The sequence below is a fragment of the Mytilus trossulus genome, unplaced genomic scaffold, assembly GCF_036588685.1.
Source record: "Mytilus trossulus isolate FHL-02 unplaced genomic scaffold, PNRI_Mtr1.1.1.hap1 h1tg000234l__unscaffolded, whole genome shotgun sequence".
NCBI lineage: Eukaryota > Metazoa > Mollusca > Bivalvia > Mytilida > Mytilidae > Mytilus > Mytilus trossulus.
The window spans coordinates 3536945-3547155 of record NW_026963315.1 but is presented as its reverse complement, the minus strand read 5'-3'; positions in this window follow the sequence as shown (position 1 = coordinate 3547155).

Sequence of the window (10211 nt, the reverse complement as noted above, 5' to 3'; positions counted from 1 at the left end):
CGTCCCTCTTTTAACTAAATGTAGGAATTATACCTAATATTTATTTGCAGATTTGGCTGTCCACAGAATTAAAGAAATATATGGAAGACGTGATTACATTAAGATATTTCTACTAACAATTAACAGTGCGATATCGTCGTACCGGTAATCGATTTTGGCGTTTATATATTAAGTGTTTGCTTTATTTTCGTGTGTTTAATTTTGATACTTTCATATGAGGCACCAAATAAACAAAAATGAAAATTAACAACAAAATAACCCAATTTACGGTAGTACATATAAAAAAAGATGTGGTTTGATTGCCAATGATACAACTCTCCACAAGCGACCAAATGACACAGAAATCAACAACCATGGGTCACTGTATGGCCTTTAACAATTAGCAAAGCCAATATCGCATAGTCAGCTATAAAAGCCCTCGGCACAAATGTGTAACACATAAAACAAACGACAACCTCGAGCTCTAAATTACAGGCCCATGACTTGGGACAGCGCATACATACAAGGTCAATGGTATAACAGTACAGTCTAAAAATGAACTACAAAAATCAGTTGAAAAAGGCCAGATTGTAAGCTTATATCCCAACTACCGTGCTATTTCCTCAAACATCAGTATTTGGGGTTATATTGATACCATTCGTCAATAAAATTTTCGTGTATTACATTTGGTATTGGATTAGGTTCACTATGGACAATTGGAAACACACAGGGTTTCAAACTTCAAATTTAGGCTCAGTGTTCGTCTGAACTGCACTTTGTCGATACACATCGGCTAACGTTAATTGTTCGACGAAATTAGACCCAGATCCAATCTTACCCATTCTTAACATATTTACATAAGAAGTACAAGCATCAAAACGCTAATAAAGGTACATCTGCAGGATATTGCAGAAATGTATATGTCATTGTCGATTAATTTAGGAAAATTCTAATAACTAAAACAGTCTTTTTTTCTTTTTGAGAAAAATCAGAGGTATTTTTCATCGACATACCATTTTGCATTATCGTTCCAAAATGACGTGACTTACGAACAGCCTTATTCATCGATTTATTTTATTTTCAATGAATAATCACTTTAATCATCAATATTGGACTTTTAAAAATACTTTAAATTATCGCCAAAACATTGTCATTAAACGAGAACTTAATTAATTCGAATTGATTAGTTGATAAATAATGACCTTATTCTTCGATATCAATAAATCGATATATAATGACTGATTAAGATGTTTCGTCTAAATAAATCTGATTACACTCTGGTTTACATTCAATTTTGGTGCTTTTTATACTGGTTTTTGTCTTGTCCTCTTTGTTTTGCCATGACATTGTCAGTTTGTTATTAACTAGTGCGCTTTAATGTATATGTTGTGTCGTTTGCCTCTGTTTGATAGACCTTTACTTGATCAGAAGATTTAAATGTTAAAAAGTAACACCTACAAAAAACTGAATTAGTTAGCGTTCTATTAATAAAATATCAGAAGATGTTTTGCTTTTTGATTTACACCTCCAAGAAACTATCAGCAGAAATTTTTTTTTACTGTTTAACACCTTCTTAAATAATGAATTTGCTGACGTGATTTAAATCTAAATAAAAAAAGTAGATTAAGGCCATGTTCGATATAAACTAGAATGGTAAACACTTTGTTCCAACAAATATAAATATTCAAGTACAATATTATTATGTCAACATATTTAAAGAAAAGACACATTATATTAAAACAATTCAAATCTGGACACACTCAATCATCGTCAACATTTGTGATTTGTTTAGCTTAATAAATACAAATGCAAGTTTGAAATGTATTAACCAAAAACGGAAAATTTACAATGTTCATTATAAAATTCTCAACGAATCCTAATGAGATATCTCTTGATATTAACTCGAAATATTTAATTTCAATATATTAAAGAACAAATTGTTTTAAATAATTTTTCCGATAGTAGAAATGATATCAATGTGAATCCCAAAATTGCACGCAAATTAATACTGTTCTTGTTTTTTTCCACATAAACAGTTTGAATACAGAGATACATTTCTGGAATACATCAGTCTGTTTCTGGTATCCAACATTAAAACAAGATCATTTCGAACATTTTGTATGATTTAGAAAGAGACTTCGCAAAAAAAAAATGTTCAGGTTAAACAAGAAAGTGTTTAATTCATAGACAAAGACACAAATTTTCGATAGCATGCAATAATTTAATTTTTGGTGTTTTAACGCCACTTTAAATCACTGCTTTTATGTTATTTCATAGAGGCCAGTTTGTATTGGTGGAGAAAGCCAGAGTGCCGGTAGAAAACCACCGACCTTTAATTGATAAGTGTCAATCCATCAATTACTGTCATTTAAAATTGGAGTCGAATGCATCATCACGAACGGGTTTCGAACTAACAACCTCCATGCTGACCAGCTGGTGATAACAGTAGTTACTACTTTGACCATTATTGTCAACCGAGGCCCCTTATATGTATGGAATTTGATCCGTTGGTATAGTTTATATTTATCATTAACCTATCGAACGGAAAAGAAAATTACATAAATTACTTACACATTAATAACAAAGTAAACATATAAGCTGATTTTTCTTTACACTTTCTAATATCATACTCCGTTCAATGCAATGCAAACCTTATCCTTAAAAAAGATAACAAACTTCAACCATATAAAAAAATCATTGAAACTGCCAATATCTTTGTATGATAATAAAAGATTATTGAAAATTTACACATGGCCTAGGCCGTGATATTCGAATTTTATCCTGAGCGTTAGCGAGGGATAACATTAACGAATATCATGGCCCAAGCCATGTGTAAATTTCTAAAAGTCTATGGCTTCCATGAATTATTTCGATTTTAATAGATTACCTTAGCCGTATTTGGCATAACTTTTTGAAATTTTGGATCCTCAATGCATTTCAACTTTGTACTTGTTTGGCTTTATATATATTTTTATATGAGCGTCACTGATGAGTCTTATGTAGAAGAAATGCGCGTCTGGCGTTCTAAATTATAATCCTGGTACCTTTGATAACTATTTACACCACTGGGTCGATGCCACTGCTGGTGGACGATTCGTCCCCGAGGGTATCACCAGCCAAGAAGTCAACACTTCAGTGTTGACATGAATATCAATAATGTGGTCATTTTTATAAATTTCCTGTTTACAAAATTTTGAATTTTTCAAAAATCTAAGGATTTTCTTATTCCAGGCATAGATTACCTTAGCCTTATTTGGCATAACTTTTTGAAATTTTGGATCCTCAATGCTCTTCAACTTTGTACTTGTTTGGCTTTATATATATTTTGATATGAGCGTCACTGATGAGTCTTATGTAGACGAAACGCGCGTCTGGCGTACTAAATCATAATCCTGGTACCTTTGATAACTATTTACACCACTGGGTCGATGCCACTGCTGGTGGACGATTCGTCCCCGAGGGTATCACCAGCCCAGTAGTCAACACTTCAGTGTTGACATGAATATCCATTATGTGGTCATTTCTATAAATTTCCTGTTTACAAAATTTTGAATTTTTCAAAAATCTAAGGATTTTCTTATCCCAGGCATAGATTACCTTAGCCGTATTCGGCATTACTTTTTGAAATTTTGGATCCTCAATGCTCTTCAACTTTGTACTTGTTTGGCTTTATATATATTTTGATATGAGCGTCACTGATGAGTCGTATGCAGACATAACGCGCGTCTGGCGTACTAAATTATAATCCTGGTACCTTTGATAACTATTAATAGGACAGATACGATCATTAAAAAAAACTGAAGTGAGGTTGGGTATGCTGTGTGTGTGGCTTTTCTTTTTTACTCCCTGTTAGATAAAGCTCGAACATTTTAATAAATCCGTAGGTTGCATGGATTATTTCGTGATCAACCACAAAAAAATGGTTTCATTATCAAAAGCAACAATTGCCATTTTGATTTACATGTTTTTCTCGTAAGCTACTGTCAAATCCAAAAATCAAACAAAACCTACCTTGATAATCAATTTTAATACATTTGTAAACGACATTTAAATGGTTCACGTAACAGAAAACATTCAACTCTAGCGTTCTAATTTGTATGACGTCATGTTTTGAAATGACTTTAATAGCGCCAAAACATAAATAAACTTTCGCGGAATTTTATTTTATTTTTATTTTGTTGGTTTCTCCGAGCTCTTGTGCATTCTTTTTTTTTTTATTATGTAAAACTATCCGAATAAGAATAAAAGTGATTTGGTCTTTTTTAATTGCAATTTTCAAGAATTGTGTTGTTTACAAAGCGAAAAAAGCACGTCATATTAGAAATAAGAATAGATGTCGAACTAAATAAATCATGAAAGTCACATATATTTATGTACTGCATATATCCTAGTTTATTAAAACAAAATATAAAGATCATCTTTGTAATGTATAAGATCCATTGGTAACTCTAAAATTATGCTGTCGGTCTGATGGATATCGATACACAAACAAGATTGCTGTATTCGGATATTGTATCTGCGGAATGGAACCATTGTCGCACCAGCATCTGTACTTAGGATACCAGGATTGAAAAGGTCAGGTAAGGAATAGCTCACAAGCAGTCCGCAATTGACCGCAACCATATGGCTTAGATGAAGGAGGACGTTACACGGACGGGATTGAGTCCAATGGGGCTAAATATGGGCTGTCCATTCCGAAACTGGCAAAAAATCTGGTTTAGAGATGAGTCTTGATTTTTGCTTCAAAAACGTAATGAGAAGACTTTTGTATACTGGCACATGTATGATTGTTTTGCTTCCTCATGTGTCGAAAAAGTTGTCATTTTCGGTCGAGGAGTGGCATGCTGTTCGAGGCTATCTCTTATTACCTTAAAAAGGAATTAGTACAGCGTAGAACATCTCTATGACTCACACATAAATTTAGATATTCATTTTTCTAAATGTTAGCAATCATAATTTAAGCTATACTTTCTGCATAGATACATAAATTAAACAATAATATACCAGATAAAAATAAAATTATTTCATGAAATCTTCATTTCGACAAACTTGTTCAGTAGTAAACAACCTTTCGTTTACTATTTTATATTACAGAAACAACTGACTGTACAATGCTAATATTTGATATTATGTTTCATATGCATGTATATTGTAAGGATGGAAACGCTATAGGTGTAATACCACCATTGATTTTCCCCTATTAGTCTTTGTTAAATTTGCACTTTTCAAAAAAATGTGCAGAATTTATCTTTGTTTCAAATAAAGAAATACTTGGCATGAGTAAAGTTTTATCCTGTCCAGTTCTATAGAAAAAGTTTCACATAACTGTTCATTGCATATAAGAAAATAACCATCATTGGAAGTTAACCAATCAAATTTCTCCCCTTATTCTATCTGTGTACAAGGTTTAGTCACCATGTAACCTCAAGATTACAAAATTTTCTATAAAATCACAAATGAAAAATAATGGTGTTTTGAAATACCCAAGACATATGTTTATGACACAGAAATAGTTTTACTGAAATAAAATGTAGGATTAATTACCTACAACGGTCAAATTTAAGGGAATATATTTTTAGACCTACTTTCGTATGCAACCGGATGTGACGTACCATGATTTGGTGGTATTACACCTATAGAAAAACAATATCACAAACTCAGGTTGAAGTATCTAAATTGGTATTATTGAGACATTTTTCAAAACAATATGCTTTAATTGTGGCTATCTGCATTGAAAGTGTCTGACGATGAACTTGAAATATTATACTTCAAAATCGGTGAATCTTTTGTCTGACACCAACAATGTCAATAGTAAAAAATATTCAGTTATTGATGAGTCATGACGATTAAAATACTTTTATCACAGGAATCTACTAACGTTCTGGTTTACTTTATATTTAAAAACAAGAGCAGCAGATGTTTAGCTTACTGATTAACACCTTCAAGAAACTGCATCAGTTGACGTAATTATTTGAAATGTAAATAGATCGTAACCTTGCTCTACAAAAATATGTTTATGAATTGATATTCATTTTTGTTTCAAACAATTACAAACATAAATGCCTGTCCCAAGTCAGGAGCCTGTAATTCAGTAGTTGTCGTTTGTTAATGTGTTACATATTTGTTTTTCGTTACTTTTTTACATAAATGAGGCCGTTTTCTCGTTTGAATTATTTTACATTGTCTTATCGGGGCCTTTTATAGCTGACTATACGGTATGGGCTTTGCTCATTGTTGAAGGCCGTACGGTGACCTATAGTTGTTAATGTTTTTGTCATTTTGGTCTTTTGTGGATAGTTGTCTCATTGGCAATCATACCACATCTTCTTTTTTATATGTTATTGTTCATATTGATTTCGTAATTTTTTTGTTATGAATTAGGCCGATAGTTTTCTCAGTAATTTTTTTTGTTATGAATTAGGCCGATAGTTTTCTCCGTAATTTTTTGGGGTTCGTGTTGTTTAGTCTTTATTTTTATATGATATGTTTTCTGTACTATTGTTTGTCTGTTTTTTTCTTGTTCAACCATGATTTTGTCAGTTATTTTTTTTAATTTTTTAGTTTGAACATCCCTTTGGTATCTTCTGTATCTCTTCTACACCAGATGTGTTGTTTATATTAGTTAGTACTAATAGATATGATAAAAAACACTTTTTTTCCATCAGATCATCCTCTCTTTCTGAACAATATCACACTTCCGTACCAACAGAACATTACATGTATCCTAACAGTTCTTTTTTCTATTATTTTTTCATTTATTAACCACTGTATATAAACTCATCCTAGATACCAGGACTAAATTTAGTATATACGCCAGACTATACCACTATATCCTATGAGAAAATGGAAAAGTTTCCTTAAGATATAATCCACAATAATTTCAACATACAAAAGTCAAATGCAAGCATACGCTATACACTTATTATATTACTTTGCGAACTAATGCTTCGTTCCTTTGTCGACCTTATTATTTTCATATAAGTTGGAGTTCCTTCAGCATGTTCAGGCACTTGTAGAAAAAACAAGAAGATCAGAGAATCCAGGTCATTTAAATTTTTTTTTTGTGTATTCAAAATTATTATTTGTTATAATCTATACTTTTTTTATTGGGTTCCATTAATATATTCTTCGTAACTAGAAACTTTGAATAAAAAAGGACACGGCTTCCTCTGCCTCATTTTAAAACTAACATCTCGAATTTGACATACGCAGTCATCTCAGTACCATTAACAAATTGTCAATTTTCCCGACTTTAGTGACAATATACCAACTTAAGGTGGTATGGGAGTCTAAAATAAAAATGATACATATTGTTCATACTTTGTCAAAATGTAGTATCTATTGATACACGATCAAAAATATTATAAAAATGATAGGTCATCGTGCATTTTCTCAAGCTACATGTTGTGACAAAATGACAAATTTCGTATGGATTATACAGGAAAAAACACCATTTTGTGAATAGAAACTAAACAAAATGATAGAATTGTAAAATTAATTAGGAAAAGATTGCTTTCAGACAATGCTTTGAGAATATCAAAAGAAAAGATAGGGTCACCGTACGTTTTTTCCGGCTAAAAATCAAAATAGGAAAATTTCATGTAGAGTCCTTCAGAAAATGCACTGTTATAGAGTTACCTACCCTTAAAATGCCAATTTGATAATATTCAAAAACAACCAAAATTAATCTACACTTGTAAAAATATTAATATTTCTAAGTTATATTCTAATGAATTGGTTCTTTTAAATGAAAACTCACATTAAATTTCTGCATTCCTACATCAAATTTTGCTAACTTGATAGAAAATATGAACCTTAGATTCTCTGTTTTTTACAATCCAAGATGGCGAAAGACACCCATACCACCTTAATCGCATATGGAATATACATTTTCCTTTTTATTTGCTATTCAAGAGCTTGCCGCTGATAATCAATCTTTGTAAAACGTCAACAGTGTCTGAGTAGAAAGTTGATTAGCAAAGATAATGTTATAAAACGTATCGTCCTTTTTATATAATAAAAAAAAATCACTTAAAGGTACCCAGAACTTGATGATAAATATTCCGTATCAATTTTACCAAAAAAAACAAGATTGTCTTGAAATATAGATTCTGGCTACTATCGTTGTTAATCATCTTTATATTATTTGTCTTTATGAATACTAGTATATCTTTTTTACTGTTTAGTCTGGGGTTTTTTTTTTTGTGATATCATTTTGACTTGGCAATGTACTTATATATCTCGTCGTTTTGTTATTGTGCTATGGTGAATTCCTGAATTCTTGTCTTTCATATTTGTGATGTGCTCTGTTTATATGCCTTTTTGTGTTTTTTTGTCTCATAATTTTTGGATTTATAGCGACTAAGAGAATAACACAATGATGACTGTTGCACCCATTGTTTTACCAACATGTACTATGTCTGTTTGTTTTGTTCACACATTGTTGTCAATACAATGGAATTGTATTTGAGTTTAGACAGTCTGTTAAAAAAAAGTTCTTCAAACGTAACAAATTAAGTTGTCAATCAAGAAATCAAGCATCTTGATAATGTCAGTTTCTGAGAATTTTTTGTTTGAATCTTGTACTTTATTGTATGTACTCTAACAGATCTTTGGATTGTTTTAGTATCAAGGTCATCATCTTTGGTTAAAATGCCAAAGGAAAATAGAAAAGACCTATGAGTATCCAGGATTTCCTTCTTTGGTATGTGTCGTAAGGGTATATTTTGAGTTTTCAAGTGAATTGTCAATACCTATTTCATTTATCAAGCATGTAATGAAATTAACACACAAAAACGATGTTGTTTGGTGCTTTTCTGCGGGAACAACAACATATTTGTCATTGAGGTAGAACAAATGTTTTCCAACAGTGAGCATGTGGGTCTTTCAAAATTAACGTAGCGTGGGTATTGATAGACCTATTTAATTTCTTAATTAGGTTTTGTATCAACTACCTCACAGCTTTAATACATTTGGAAAGGGTAAATACGTATTTTTCTCTCGCTCAAATTGATGGATTTAGGCTCACGATATTTCGGCCCTTTAGGTAACAAATTTCGCAGGGTGGTGTTATTGACAATGTTGAGGTCTCCGTTAGAAACGTGGCCAGCCGGATTATATGTATATTGGTAAAAAGCACAGGCGCAATCAGGAGGTTTAGACTTGAAGTCGTCAATGTTGAGATCCTGCAAAACGTGTTTGTTACTTCCAATAGGTTTTGTATAGGTATTAGAAATAATTGGTACAGGCTGATCTTAGAAACAAGGGGTATTACCGACTGCATGAACTAATTTATGATGAAGGATATTGGCTTAGTTGACGCCATCGAGACCTTTGTTGGCAAAGGCAAGTTTAAGAAAAGATCTTTTCTCTCTTTTATCTTTTCCAATGCAAACTCTGGCTTACTTCTTTTTGAAGACCTTTACAAATTATCAGATTATAAAGCTTAATGATTAACACCTTCAAGAAACTGCATTTACTGGTGTTATACGAATTTAAACATAAAGTTTGTTGACGCAGTATATGAAAACAGGATGAGAAGATTTTTTACTTTAAATAATTAACATGATTAACATTTCAAGGAAACTGCATTTACTGGTGGAATATGAATTTAAACAAAAATTAGATGTGAGGAAAGAAAAGATGAAGATTTATGCTAAAAATGGGAGAAACAAATCAAAACTGCATGCAATTTATTTACAACTAAATAGAACAATTATCTTCAAAATTGACAGCATTACACGAAAGTCAAGCGAAAAAATCTATCCATGAAAATAGAATGATTTTTTTTTTTTTTTTTTTTTATATATATATTGATATTGTCTGTGATTAATTAAAATGCTACATCTATGTAGATTTCAAAAGACAGCTAAGCGTTCCTGTTAATATACTACAACTGTTCAAAGGAAAGTAATTCATCCCATTGTAAACCTAAATATTGCGAAATCGCCCAAAGAATGAAGACAAATGTTTAAATCTGACACAGAAGAATTTTTTAAGGTTTGTAGTAGACTATACACCTATATGGAGTTATTTTCTTCCAGAATGTCAGATCATTCTCTTTCAGAATCAACCCGGACGATACCATGTTTCAATGCTATATGCGCCAAGGCATAAAATAATGACCTGTGTAAGGTCATTATTCTCCTTGATAAGCATGCGATCTATGATTTACTTCAAAACTTTATTCGTCTGATAGTTTTTTGTTGCCGATTTGGAAATTTATTTTTTAA